Raw genomic sequence first — 14,170 nt, forward strand, 5'->3', positions numbered from 1 at the left:
AGAATCTGAGTAGACATATTGTAATGAGTGAAATTGAAGCAGTAATGAAAAATTTCCAACAAACAAAAGCCCTGGACCAAATGGCTTCACAGGTGAATTTTACCAAATGTTCCAAGAGCTACACCTCTTTTTCTCAATCTATTCCAAAAAATTCAAGAGGAAGGAAGGCTCCCAAGGTCATTTGATGAGTCCATCATTATCCTAAATCCAAAACCAGATAAAGACATTATGAAGAAAGAAAATTATAAGTCAATATCCCTGATGAATATAGACACTAAAATCCTCAACAAAATATTAGCAAACCAAATAAAGCAATGCATCAAAAAGATCATACATCATGATCAAGTGTGATTTATTACAGAAATGCAAGGTTGATGTAACATTTACAAGTCAATAAATGTGTTTCACAACATAAACACAATAAAGGATAAAACCACTTAATCATATCAATAAATGCAGAAAAGGCATTTGATAAAATCCAGCATCCATATGATAAAACAAAGTGGGATTAGAGGGAGCATACTTAAATATATAAAGGCCATATATGTCAAACCCACTTCAAACATCATACTCAATTAGCAAAACCCACAAGAATTCCCTTTAGTATCAGGAACAAGAGAGTGGTATTCACTTTCACTTCTTATTTAACATAGTGATGGAAGTTCAAGCCAGAGCAATCAGACAAAAAGAAAAAATAAAAGGCATTAAAATTGGAAAGGAAGAAGTAAAGCTGTCATTATTTACACATGACATGATACTGTACATAGAAAACCCAAAGATTCCACCAAGAAATTATTAGAACTGATAAATGAATTCAGCAAAGTAGCAGGATACAAAATTGATATCCAGAATTTAGTTGCATTTTTTTTGAGACACACACACAAAAAAACATTTATTTTTCCAAATATTTTAGATCCATAGTTGGTTGATTCCATGAATTCAAAACCTGCAGTAATAATTGTAGGGTACTTCATTATCCCACTACCAGCAATGGATACATCATCTGGACAGAAAATAATCAAAGGAATGCTGCTATTGAACCTCACTTCAGCACAAAAGAATCTAATAGATACAGAACATTACAACAAATAGCAGTAGAATATTCATTCTTCTAAAGTGTACATGGAACATTCTCCAGAGTAGATTATATGATAGGCCCCAAAACAAACCTTAGCAAATATAAGAAGACTGTAGTCATATAAAATATCTTCCCTGACCACAATGGTTTGAAAACAGAAATCAATGACAAGAGGAAAGAGAGAAAATTTATAAATGTTTTGAAAAATAACACACTTCTAAACAATCATTGGTCAAAAGAAATCAAAATGAAATAAAAAATTATCTTCAGAAATTGAAAATGGAAATAAAACGTATCAAATATTATAGGAAACAGTGAAAGCAGATCTGAAAAGAGAGTTTATAGTAATAAATGCTTGTATGTATTAAGAATTAAGAAATTCTCAATTAAATGACCAATCTTCACACTTCAAGAAACTGAAGGGCCATAAGGATATTGGCTAAGGCTTATCCATAGGTGTCATGACAGTGAACAGCAGGAACACTGGGTGGGACTTCATTCATGACACTTTCCAACAATCACTTCATGCTTCCTGGAGTTCCTATCCCAATTGTGTCTCCCAGAGAGATCTCATAACAGCCCATGCCATACAATCTCTTAGATACTTCTGTCACTTTTTGTGGTGTGATGCTTCCTTCATATGGACAGCCCAGGGCACAAGAAACATACCCTCGTGCTGGAATATCCATGTGCCTTGCAGACTTAATGACTTTTTCAAACTTCTCCATACTTTCTTCAATAGAACAGTTAATATTCTTCTTGCTAAATGATTCAGACGCAGCATAAAAAAACTGATATCTCTGTGGCTCCAGCAGCAACAGCACAGTGAGAACCCTGAAGATTAGGAGTAAGGACAGGATATCTAACTCCTGGATATTGATGAATGCCTTTTATCACTTCAGTGTGATCAGTCATCTCAAAGCTAGAGACAGCCAGAAGTTCCAGAAAGTTGAGCTGCATGGAAGTCCAACAAACAAAGATATAAAAAAGAAATACTCACCCAGACAAGTAGGAGGGGTGGAACCAGGGCAGAGAGGATGCAGTGTGGTGGCAGTCTCAGGTGCATTTTCATATGTTAATAATGAACTAACAGGAAGGGAATTTAGGAAAACAATCCCATTCACAATTGCTACAAAAAATACCTAGGAATAAACTAACCAGGGATGTAAAAGACCTCTACTCAGAAAATTATGACGCTGAAGAAATAAATTGAAGAAGATACAAATAAGTGGAAGGATATACCATGTTCATGGATAAGAAGAATTAACATTATTAAAATGTCCATACTATCCAAAGCAATCTACAGATTCAACACAATTCCTATCAAAATTTCAATGACATATTTCACAGAACTAGCACAACTATTTAAAAAATTTATATGGAACCACAAAAGGCTCCATATAGCAAGAGCAATCCTGAGAAAGAAGAGCAAAGTTGGAGGAATTACATTACCTAATATCAAACTATACTAGAAAGCCATAGTAATCAAAACAGCATGGTACTGGCATAAGCGCAGACACATAGATCAATAGAACAGAATACAGAACCGAGAAATAACCCCATGGCTTTATAGTCAACTAATATTCAACACAGGAAGCAAGCATACACAGTGGGCTAAAGATAGTTTATTCAATAAATGGTGATGGGAAAACTGAAAAGATACATGCAGAAAAGTGAAACTAGACCACCTTCTTACATGACACACAAGAATAAATTCAAAATGGATCAAAAACTTAAATGTTAGAGCTAAAACCATAAAAATTGTAGAATAAAGCATAGGCATCAAAATCTTGGGTATTGCTCATAGCAATAGATATTTTTTGATATATCTCTCCAGGCAGGGAAAGCAAAAGAAAAAATAAACAAATGGGACTATATCAATCTAAAAATTTTTTTCATAGCAAAGAAAAGCATGCATGAAATTAAAAGACAACTCACAGAATGGAAGAACATATTTGCTGATACATCTGATAAGGGCTTAAAATCCAAAATTTATAAAGAACTTACAGAATTCAAAACCAAAAAAAAAAAAAATTAAAAATGAGCAAAGGACCTGAATACACACTTATACAAAGAGCACATATAGATGGCCAATAGACATATGAAAAGATGCTTAGTATCACTAATCATCAGAGAAGTGCTAGTTAAAACCACAATGGGATATCATCTCACACCTGACAGAATGGCTTCATCGATAAATCAAACAAGTGCTGGCAAAGATGTGGAAAAGTGTGAACCCTTTTGCACTGTTGGTGGGAATGCAGGTTGGCACAGCCACTGTGAAAAGCAGTATGGAAATACTTTAAAAATTAAAAATTGTTCTGCTATCCCACTTCTGGGAATATACCCACTGGAACCCAAAACACTAATTTTAAAGAATATAAGCACCCCTATGTTCATTGAAGTGTTATTTATAATCACCAAGATATGGAAGCAGTCCAAGTTTCCATCAGTAGATGAATGGATATAACAACTATAAGACATTTACACAATGGAATACTACTCAGCTGTAATAAAAGAAGAAAAATTTACCCCTTGTAATAGTATGGATGGACCTGAAGAACATTATGCTACATAAAATAAGCCAGTCAGAGAAAAACAAATACCACATGATTTCACTCATATGTAGAATCTAATGAACACACTGAACTAATAAGGAAAATAGGGACAGAGTCATAGGATAACAGCTGCAGTGGGGTGGTGTTAGGGGATGGAGGGATTGAGGAAAAAGGAAAAAGGACTGTGTCGTAAAGCAAAGGAATGAACATGGACAATAGTGTGGTGATTGCTAGGGTGAGGGGTGTAAGGGGACTAAATGGTAATGGAAAAAATACAATAAAGAACTAAACAAAAAAACATAAATATATACTAATGGATCAATCAAGGTAGAGGAAACATAAGAATGGATGTTTTACCAAGAGTTTGGCTTCATTTTTCACATGGTAATCAACACACATGTCTGGCTGAATAAAAAATAGATTATAATCACTAGAGGAAAAGGAGACCAATGTGTACTAGATATCTGCTGTATTTCAGTCACTATAAGTTACTGTAAATGTTATCTTCCATTTTCCTCAATCCCAAAATAGTCTCTGGAAACTTATCCTTAGAGGGATCATTTAGTAGCATCATTGGTAGTCAGGGTATAGGAAAGTGTATTCTAATCTTTGTACCAAATGGAATTTGCATAATATTAACATTTTTATGCCGGAATTCTGAATATTAAAGAAAGATATATGGTTAGAGAAATCTATTTGGGATTTCACCTATGTGGAACCCAGGTGTAGCTGACACTGAAGGCTAATTAGAGGGTTAGTGACCATAAAACGTCTAAATGTGCCTGGAGGAGAAAAGGAACCAGGTCAACCTCTCTGAAGCAAAGCTGCAATTGCCAGTGCAACACTGCATCTTCCCTGATAACTCCAGTTACTTGTTAAGGATTATGTGTTATCATGATGGCAAAATGACCCTACACTGTGCCCTTCCAGGAATGTCCCATCTCTATCCATGGACATCATAAAGTTAATATACTTTCTGAGATCCAGAATGATCTATATTCCATAGTAGGCACTGCACCAAGGAAGATTTTTACAGTTGCATCTTGTTGCAAGGAAGCTCAAGCAGTTATGTATGGCCTCATATAGTCATTAAGATAAGAGATATCCTGACTCTATTGATCAAAGCTTTGGATTCTGTATGAAAGAGCCTTGTAAATAGAAAGATAATCTATAATCACTTTCTTCATAGTCAACTGGATGGCTATGATGATAATAACCATAAACTGTGTGTATAAATGGGAAGGGAGTAAGAATAATAATGAGGGACTTCCCTTGAAACTTTGAGATGAATAAGAAAGTAGTGTGACCATTAAGGACTTACTGTTTGTATGCCTCCAAATCACTATATTGAGCCCTAGCCCTCAATGTGATATTTGGAGACAGGGCCTTTGGGAGGTAATTAAAGTTAGATGAGGTCATGAGGGTGGGATCTTCAGAATGAGATCAGTAATCTTATAAGAAAAAATGACAAAGACCTTGCTCTTTCTTTCTCACGAAGAAGAGATTTTGTGAGTACACAACAGGAAGAAAGCTGCCTACAATCCAAAAGAATTGTCCTCAGAATAAAACCTATCATGCCAGCTACTTAATTTTGGACTTTCTGGCCCCCAAAACCATCAGAAATAAGTTTCTGTTGCTTAAGCCTCAAGTCTATAGTATTTTGTTATGGCAACCCAAGCTGACTAAGACATGGTGATTTTTAACACCATGTCTAAAAACTTCATTTTAAGTTATTGCTTTTGGAAAACTAATTTTGGGTTTTACTTGACAGTGGCACAAAGCAGGGTAATGGAAAATGCAGTGAGGATTTACAAAAATATTCTGATATGTTAAAATCCAAGCACTAAATTGTTTCTGGCAGGAGGTGTGAGAGTTTTCATATGGTGGAAGTTGAGAACAGCCCTAATTGCTACAACCACTGGCTTGGTTGCTGCTTGCACAGCATCCCAGTTTTACCAATCCCTCACACCTGGCCTCAATGATTTGGTCTGGAAATACCAGTCATGCTATTTGGTAGCTAGTTACATGAATAAGAGTGAAGGGAGAACTAGGAGAGAGGACTGGGAAAACTGTGTCAGAATTTACGCAGGCACCCAAGCTGGAAATCACAGTTATTTTTCATCCAGACATGCATTCAGTCACCAGTGCCCTTTGATTCTTTAACATAAAAGCTTCAACTTTTTTATTTTGTATTCCTTTCCACTATCAGCATCAAAAGTCAATAACATCTTATTATCTTTTACTGTGAGATTATTTCAATACTCTCAGCTTGCATGTTTAAGCTTCTTGTTCCTTCTCAAACTCTCATTGGGTTTTCCTACAATCCCAGAAATATATTTGGTTCATAAGTCCACAAAAATAGCTGGTGGCTTCCTACCATCTAAGGTGGTCTAGTACTTCAGATTTATTACTCTTGGTTAATTCCTGGCTTCTTTCTTCCCTAACTCCTGGACAATTTCCATTGTTATACTACTCATCTTTCCCTGAACAAGTCTGACATTCTCACCTGTGAGAATGCCCTTCTTAAAGTTCTCCCTGTCCTCAGTGCCCTTACCCCATCACACATCATCAGAAAGTAATTACTTACTGTGGTAGACAGAAAAATGACTCCTAATGATGTCCATATACTACTCCCCATAACCTGTAAATATGTTGTTACATCATGATGTAGAATTAAAGTTGCAAAAAGAATGAAAGTTGCTAACCAGCTGCTCTTAAAACTCTTCCTATACTTTAAAAAATAGCCCTGGTCATTATGACTCAGTTGGAACGTCATTCCATAACTAAAGGGTTGTGAGTCTGATTCATAGTCAGGGCACATACCTAGGTTGTGGGTTCAACTCCCGATCCCCAGTCTGGGCCCAGGTATGTACAATCCCTAGTCAGGGCACATATGGGTGGCAATCAATCACTGCTTCTCTCTTGCATCAATGTTTCTCTACCTTCTTCTCTCTCTAAAAGCAATAAAAAAATGTCCTCAGATGAGGATAAAAATAAGTTATTCCTATACTGGATTATCCAATGGACCTAATGTAATCATAAAAGTCCTTTAAATGTGGAAGAAGAATACAGAATACTTAGTGATACAATATAAGTTGTGCATTGAAACTTTTAAGAATGGAAGAGGACTTGAGCCAAGGAATATGAGTGGCTTCTAGAAGCAGAGATAAAGCAAGAAACACCCAGAAGGAACACACCTGCTGACACATGGGTTTAGTCCCAAGAGATCCATTTTAAACCTGTAACATCCAGAACTGTGAGATAATAAACGTATGTTGTATTAAGCCACTAATTAAGTTGTAATTTGTTATAGCAATGATTAAAAACTAATATACTTGTGTTCATTTATTATTTTTTTTATATTGGGTATCATTTAAATTCGTCAATTTGCTAACTTCTATGATGGAAACAAAAGAAATATAAAATACAATCTTAGTCCACAGATATTTAAAATCCACTTAGAAGAGCTAATAATAAGAAATATTTATCGAACACTTACCCTGGAAGACATGGATCAAACATATCAGCTCACTTTATCCTCCCATGAAACTGTAAGGTAGCCTTGGTAAAGTTAATAAGTTGAATAAGATTACAGGATGGGAGAATTGGTATTTGAATGCCAGTCCAAGTGACTTAACTTAAATTTATTCAGCTGTCTCCCTACACCATTTTTGTAATAAAAGGACAGATAATTGCTTTGAGGTTTCTGAGGAAGGAGATAGCATTTGAATTGGAAGAATCAACAACAACTTCTGGTAAAAGGAAGATATTAAGTTGGACCCAGGCTTAGAAAAAATGTTATAACTCGTATTTTAATCATAACACTTAACAAGAATGACTATGAAATGCTTCTATGTATCTTTTTAAAGATTCAGTTGTGTTTTTGTGTGGCTTCTTAGTCTTATCCCTTTAATCACAGAATACTATTCTGTTGTATGGAAATGCAACAGTTACTTTAGTCTTTCCCCCATTGAAAGACAACTTGGATGTTTCCAGTTTTTAGAGATGTGCGAAAAGCTGTTATAAATGTTTCCATGACAATTTTTTGTGACCTTGAGTTTTCAAGTGAGTTAAGTAAATACCTAGATGTACCATGTTGGATCATGTTATAAAACTATGTTTAGCTTAGTAAAAGACTGGGAAACTGTCTTTGAAATAGACTGCACCATTATGCATACCAATAAGCAATAGATAAGAATTTCTGTTATTTCATATCCTTTGTAAAAATTAATACTGTCACGTTTTAGCCATTCAGTAAGTATAGTGGTCACGTTTGTTTTCAAAAGACATTGTCACTGAGTATAGAATTCTAGGTTTACAGTTTTGTGGTTTTTTTCTTGCAGCATGTCCCACTGTCTTCTTGTTCATATATTGTTTTCTGAAAAAAAATCTTCATTTATCCTTATATTTCTTCCTCTGTATATCAGGTTCTTTTTCCCCCCTAAGGCTGATGTAAAATTTTTCTCTTTATCATTGGTTTTGAGCCCCTTGATTCTGATATGCTTAAATGTAGTTTAGTTCATAATTCTTGCATTTGGGATTTATTAATCTTCTTGAATCTGTGGTTCTAGTGTTTTCATTACATTTTCAGCAAAGATCAAAAAATGGAATTCTTGGCCTTGGCAATATTGTAATATAAGTACATTGAGTTTGTCTCAAATTAAAAAGCTTTATAAATAATTTCTATCACCCTTACTTGGCCTATGGTGACAGAAACATTGGTGGTCTCAACCAATGGGCAATGGGGCATCATCGGTGTATATAGCATCAGAGGGGCAGTAATACTTCCTTCAAACTATGATGAACTATTATATACTATTATTATATGATAAAATGTTATCATATAATTTCCCCTCTATCTCCAATAGCTACTAGAATAGTAATGAATCATGAAGTGTCACAGCAGGCATACTGCTTAAACTCTTAGGTATGCCACACAGAGTTAATGTCAAGGGGACACCATTTATACTGTAGATAATTAGAAAATAGTTGTTCTTGTTATTAGGCACTTTTAAGAACAGCAACTTTCAGTATTTTAATTTGCAGAAGTAGAGAAATTAACATAAAAATATTAAGTGAGAAGGATATGACTTAAATAAGATCAACTTTGTGGCTGCCTTGATTCTAGCTGATCTCCAGAATAGAATAAAGGGACAATAATTTAGAGTAAGATCAGCAATCAGGATAAAAAAGGTTAAGGTTAACATATTACAAAGGCTATAGGTAGAATACGGTGTAATTATGTTACCAGACAGGGGCCTGGCCCTGAGCCTACATAGGGCCTGTTGCAGTGTGTGGGTTCTTAACTTAGTGTACGAAAGATTTCACAATATGAGTCCAGGTGACTATGGGGATGAGTTTATTAATACTGTGGACAGTGAAACAAAGAAGGGTTTAGCATAAAAGAGGGAACAGGAGAGCCTAGGCTGGGCTGCTTTAGCTCACTGGGAAGTTAGAGAAAGTGGGGGCCTTGGGGAAAGGTTCAGGGAATTAGCATGGAATGAGCTGCCAGCTGCCCATTGCCTTAGAATTTAGGAGACTTGTGCCTGTGGGGAAAGAAGTGGGAGAAGAAGATGGGAAAGAGAATGGTGCAGGCGCACTCCAGAGAGAGTGAATGCCCTCGGTGTTTTGTCTTGTGGCCTTTATATCTCTCTTGCAGGCAAGAATATTTTAGAGGAGATCTCAGGGGAGGGTTTTAGTAGAATATTCATTAGTTCTCCAGGTGTACCCTTTCAGGGTTATGGTCTTCACTGATTGGTCAGTGGCAGGGCAGGAGGTCTTTACTTATTGTAGTGGGTCCTGGTGGTCACCTACCTGGTTTTGCTGCTTTTCTGGGCCTGGAGCTGAACTACAACTGAGGCCCAGATATTACGTCCAGGGAGGAAATAGTACTCTGGGGGTGAGGTCCTTGTTTTCCCAGCTTCCCTCCTTTCAGGCACTGAAGGTCTTCCTGCCCTGGTGACCATCTCACCTAGCTGTAAATTTCTTTGCCACTGTGTTCATCTCTCTGTCTCAGTCTTCCTATCCCACTTTCCAAGGAATTTTCCTAGCTTCTTACTATCCTGTCTCAATATGGACCTTGATTAGGATTTTGATTCTCTAATTCATTAGCTATATCAGGATTAAAGAACTATGATAAAACAACAGTACTCTGTTTGTAGGGTTATTGTAACATCTGAATGAAACAATATAGGTTAAGTGCCCTGATTAATGATTAAGCAATGAGGTCAAAGGTCTAATTGGAGAGACAGAATACACAAGTTTCACTAGTAAACCTCATGGTTCCAAGACTGGAATAGACAATTTTTATTAAATCCAAGACTTATGGAATCTAGAGATCAGAGAGAAGAAGAGATTCAAGGCCTCAGAGAAAATCCAATGGCCAAGAAGCCAAAAGAAGTCTATGAATGTTTTCAACCCAGAAAAGTAAAGAAAAGGTACTAAAGATAGAATACAGAGTGAAAAGTTGAAAACCATGGAGGTGAAGAATAGGAGTGAATAGGAAGGGAGCAATGAAGAAAGGCCTGGGAAAATTGTCAGACACTTGTGATTGTGGGCAAGTTTTCTTATCTGTAAATTTGTACGTTTAGTTGATGATACTAGGCTACTCATAGGAATGATTAAAAAAATTAAATATAATGACCATCCACATAAACACTCATTGCAATGGCAGACCCAGATGATGGTGTTGAATAGGTCATGAATGTCCTCATCACAGTTCAAACTTCTCCATACCTGAGACTGGCCTTAAGGCAATAGAAACTCAAAAAGAGAGTGTGTTTCTGAAGACACAAAAAATAGTGCTGGAATGAAACAGAAGTGTAAGTTTGTAGAGAAGAGGAAATTCATGTGTAAACGCTAGTGAGTGGTCAGTGTCCCCTGGGGCTAGATGACTTAGATGTTTATTCTGACTGAAGCTTTTGGAAATAAATATGTAGTCTTAATCTTTTTCCTTTCAGCTTTAAAATTTTTACTTCATTTTTCCCTCAAGAGAGGCTTTTGAGACTACATAAATTCTGGAAGACAAGTTGAGTATTTCTAATTATTAGTCTCACTTTGTAGATGAGGAGCGAGATTCTGAGATATCTAGAGATTAGCTCATGATCTCTCAGCTGGTGCACAATTGACTGAGATTTGAATGAGTCACTTTCCCTAACATGAGCTCCCTTTGTTTTCTACCATGTTTGCTATATGGGAGCTTGTTAAAATTTAAACAGCATTGCCTCATGGAGTTGGTAACCCCATAAAACTAAATGGCAGGGCAGATGTTGTGTGCTGGAGGCTGGAGCCAGATCTATCTGTGAGTTCCAAACTGCTGTTTCAGCATTGCCACTGATGCACCGTCCACTCACCAGCCCCAGGCCCTAAAAACAATGAGAAGGGCCTTCCATATGTCACAAAAGTCTCAAAATCCCTAGAAGACATAACCATGAGATTGCATTGAATTTACTCTCATACTTAAACCAAGCATAGCTAAGGCAAAGGTCTAACTTTGTTCAGGATAAGCTGGCGGGTGGCCTACAGAGTTCATCTGATGTTCAGATATAGGCAGTGCCTGGTAAAAGCATTCTTTGGTTAAGCAAACAGAGTCATTACAAAAATTGCAGTTTTAATATTTTATTGGTGGATGAGATAGTATGAGGTATTGAAGAGTACCCATAAGTCGTCGTCGTCGGCAGCCGTCCGTCTCGAGAGACGATGGCGTAGCTTCCTGAGAGTCTATCTGCACCGCCGAGAATGGCTGTGCAGTCCGATTCGGGAGTGACAATCCCTGCCGCACTTGGTGCAGGTGAAGGCAGATGGCTGTTGTTGCTGCTGCTGACGCTGCTTCCGTCTCGATCTTTTCTGGACCGCCTCCTCGTTGCGCGCAGCCTCCGCGCGTGACGTACCTTGCCTGATCGCGAGCCTCCAGGCTAGGCGGTCGTCTGCTTGAACTTCCCATGTGTTGAGATTGATGGAGCATTGTGTCATGTCCTTTTTGCAGATGTCTTTGAACCGCAGTTTTGGGCGCCCTGTCATCCTCTTGCCTTCTGCTAGGTCACCGTAGAGGAGGTCTTTGGGGATACGGCCTGCATCCATTCTTTTGACATGGCCGAGCCACCTGAGGCGTCTCTCGCTAAGAACTGCATGCAAACTGCTCATATTGGCTCGCTTCAGCACCTCGGTGTTGGGGACCTTATCCTGCCAGGCGACATGCAGGACGCGTCGCAGGCACCTCATGTGGAAGCTGTTGAGTTTCCTTTCGTGCCTTGCGTAGGTGGTCCACGTCTCGCTGCCATAGAGGAGAGTGCTGAGTACGCAGGCTTGGTAGATGCGCAGTCTGGTTTTCTCAGTGAGGCTGGAATTGTTCCACGCTCGCCGGTTCAGTCTGGCCATAACTGTGGCTGCCCTGGCGATTCTCCGGTTGACCTCCAGGTCGACTGACAGAGAGCTCGAGATGGTGGACCCGAGGTAAGTGAAGTCGTTGACAACCTCCAGGGTGTATCCGTCAATGGTGATGCATGGGGGAGTCCCCGTGCCTTGAGCCATAACATTCGTCTTCGTCAGGCTGATGGCTAGTCCGAACTCCTTGCATGCGTGGGAAAGGCAAGTGACTAGCTGCTGGAGTCCCTCTTCGGAGTGTGATGTCAAAGCTGCATCGTCGGCGAAGAGCATCTCACGGATGAGCACCTCTTTGACTTTGGTCTTGGCTCGTAGACGGGCCAGGTTGTAGAGCTTGCCATCGGATCTGGTGTGAATGAAGACACCCTCGCTGCAGTCCTTAAAGGCGTATTGGAGGAGCATGGAGAAGAAGATTCCGAACAGCGTAGGCGCGAGGACGCAGCCCTGCTTTACTCCGCTGCTGACTGGGAAGGCCTCAGAGGTTGCGCCGTTGTAGGACACCGTGCTGTGCATGTTGTCGTGAAAGGACATGACCACAGCAAGCAGATGTGGTGGACAGCCAATCTTCCGTAGCAAGCTGAAGAGTCCGCTTCGACTGACCAGATCAAACGCCTTCGTGAGGTCAATAAAGGCGAGGTAGAGTGGTTTATGCTGCTCGTGACACTTCTCCTGCAGCTGGCGTAGGGAGAAGATCATGTCCACTGTTGATCGGCCAGCTCTGAAGCCACACTGGGACTCTGGGTAGACGCGGGAAGCAAGGGTCTGCAGGCGGGCAAGAGCGACCCGGGCGAATACTTTGCCGACGACGCTGAGGAGAGAGATGCCCCGGTAGTTGTTGCAGTCGCTGCGGTCTCCTTTGTTCTTGTACATGGTGATAATGTTGGCGTCTCTCATATCCTGGGGGATGTAACCCTCCTTCCAGCAGAGACAGAGTAGATGGTGGAGCGGCTGTAGCAGGACTGGTTTCCCGCTCTTTAGGATTTCTGGAGGGATTCCGTCGCTTCCTGGTGCTTTCCCGCAAGCGAGGCGGTCGATGGCTTTGCCGAGCTCTGCCGCAGTAGGTGGGGTGTCTAGCTCCTCCATGACTGGTAGGTCTGGGATGGCTTTAAGAGCAGTGTCTGTTACGGTGTTCTTCGTTGCGTACAGCTCGAGGTAGTGCTCGGTCCACCGCCGCATTTGCTGTTCCTGGTCAGTGATGACCTCACCTGTCTTGGACTTAAGGGGGGCGATCTTGGAGGGGATTGGGCCTGTTGCCTTCTTGATACCCTCATACATTCCTCGTGCGTTGCCTATATCGGCGGCTTCCTGAATGCTTCTGCACAGGTTTAGCCAATAGGTGTTGGCACAGTGGCGGGCGGTCTTCTGGACTTTGTTCCTGGCAGCCCGTAGAGCTTGAAGTGTACTGGGAGTGGGCGTGACCTTGTAAGCCAGTAGGGCCTTCCTCTTAGCCTCGATCACGGGTTCCATTTCTTCCCAGTGAGCCTCGTACCAGTCAGCATTCTTCCGCTCTTTCTTCCCGTAAGCAATAATGGCGGAGTTGTATATGGCATCGCGGAGACGTGGCCAATTGGATTCGATAATGTCATCTGCCGCCACTCCCTCGCCGAGTGCATCTTCCATCTTGTTGATGAATTGCTGGGTCTTAACTGGGTTGCTGGCACAACTGGTGTTGATGCGTGGGCGACCCTTCATCTTGGAGTGGTGCAACCTCTTCGGCATTATGCGCACCTTGCTTACCACAAGGGCATGGTCCGTGTCGCAGTCTGCACTGTGGTAGCTGCGGGTGAGGAGGGTGCTGCCAATATCCGTTCTTCTGGTGATGACGAGGTCAAGCTGGTGCCAATGACGGGAGCGGGGGTGCCTCCATGACACCTGGTGGATCTCTTTGCACTTGAAGAATGTGTTTGTCACGCACAGGCCGTGGTGACACAAAAGCTCAAGCAGTCGCTGACCATTCTCATTGATCTTTCCTCTCCCAAAGTTTCCAAGGCAGGTGGGCCAGGCCATGTGGTCGGCTCCTACTCTTGCGTTGAAGTCTCCAAGGAGATAGAGAGCGTTACTTCTGGGAATCTTGGATAACGCTTCGTCCAGTGCATGGTAGAACTGTTCTTTCTCTTCGGTGGTGGCGCAGAGGGTTGGGGCATACGCGCTA

The 14,170-nt window shown here is 40.3% G+C and overlaps 1 pseudogene; it reads right to left on the bottom strand.

Annotated features, from left to right (window-relative positions):
• Positions 1–1,479: 1,479 nt before the first annotated feature.
• On the bottom strand, positions 1,480–1,993 carry LOC150010389 (3-hydroxy-3-methylglutaryl-CoA lyase, cytoplasmic pseudogene; annotated as a pseudogene).
• Between the last annotated feature and the right edge of the window lie 12,177 nt (positions 1,994–14,170).

This window comes from Furipterus horrens, unplaced genomic scaffold, assembly GCF_987537825.1.
Source record: "Furipterus horrens unplaced genomic scaffold, mFurHor1.1.pri manual_scaffold_5, whole genome shotgun sequence".
In the NCBI taxonomy this organism is placed as follows: Eukaryota; Metazoa; Chordata; class Mammalia; order Chiroptera; family Furipteridae; genus Furipterus; species Furipterus horrens.